We start from the raw sequence: 591 nt of genomic DNA, 5'->3' as shown, positions 1-591 counted from the left end.
TGTACAGTATATTGACTATCAAAACTGTCCTATTAATCACCTGTGAAACTGTGTCATTCATATTTATTTCTCAATAAAAATAAATATATATAAAAAAGAAAATAATACAATTGTAAAACGTTTATAGAAAGAATGTTATAATCAATAAATGGAAAGTATTCATGATGAAAAAAATAAAATAAAAGGCATTAAAATAAAAAAATAAAATAAAAAGGAGTGCTCAGACCATAACTCAAGACCTACTTGCTTATTGCCCAACACTGTGCTTGAATCTGAATATTGAAGCTTTAGTGTAGAAAAATTGACTTATAACATGTTTTTATCTTAAAAGGAAAACAGATTGCATGAGTGTGTGTGATAGGTTGGCCATCACTGTCCTAGTGGGTGATCCGTGTAGGTAGTGATGGCATCTATGTTTTCTAAACTGGATCTACTCTTTTTCTTTTTAATTTAAATCCACAGTTTATTCTTTCATAGATTCTTTTGTCTCCTGTTCTCCCAGCGAGACTGAGTGAAAAAGTCCCTATGCTTATTATTACACTTTGGAGAGATAGCTATAAGGTACTTGAGAAAGACATTTCTGAATTATAA

The sequence above is a fragment of the Octodon degus genome, unplaced genomic scaffold (genome assembly GCF_000260255.1).
Source record: "Octodon degus isolate 3935 unplaced genomic scaffold, OctDeg1.0 scaffold00009, whole genome shotgun sequence".
Lineage (NCBI taxonomy): Eukaryota > Metazoa > Chordata > Mammalia > Rodentia > Octodontidae > Octodon > Octodon degus.
This window is presented reverse-complemented; position numbering follows the sequence as displayed.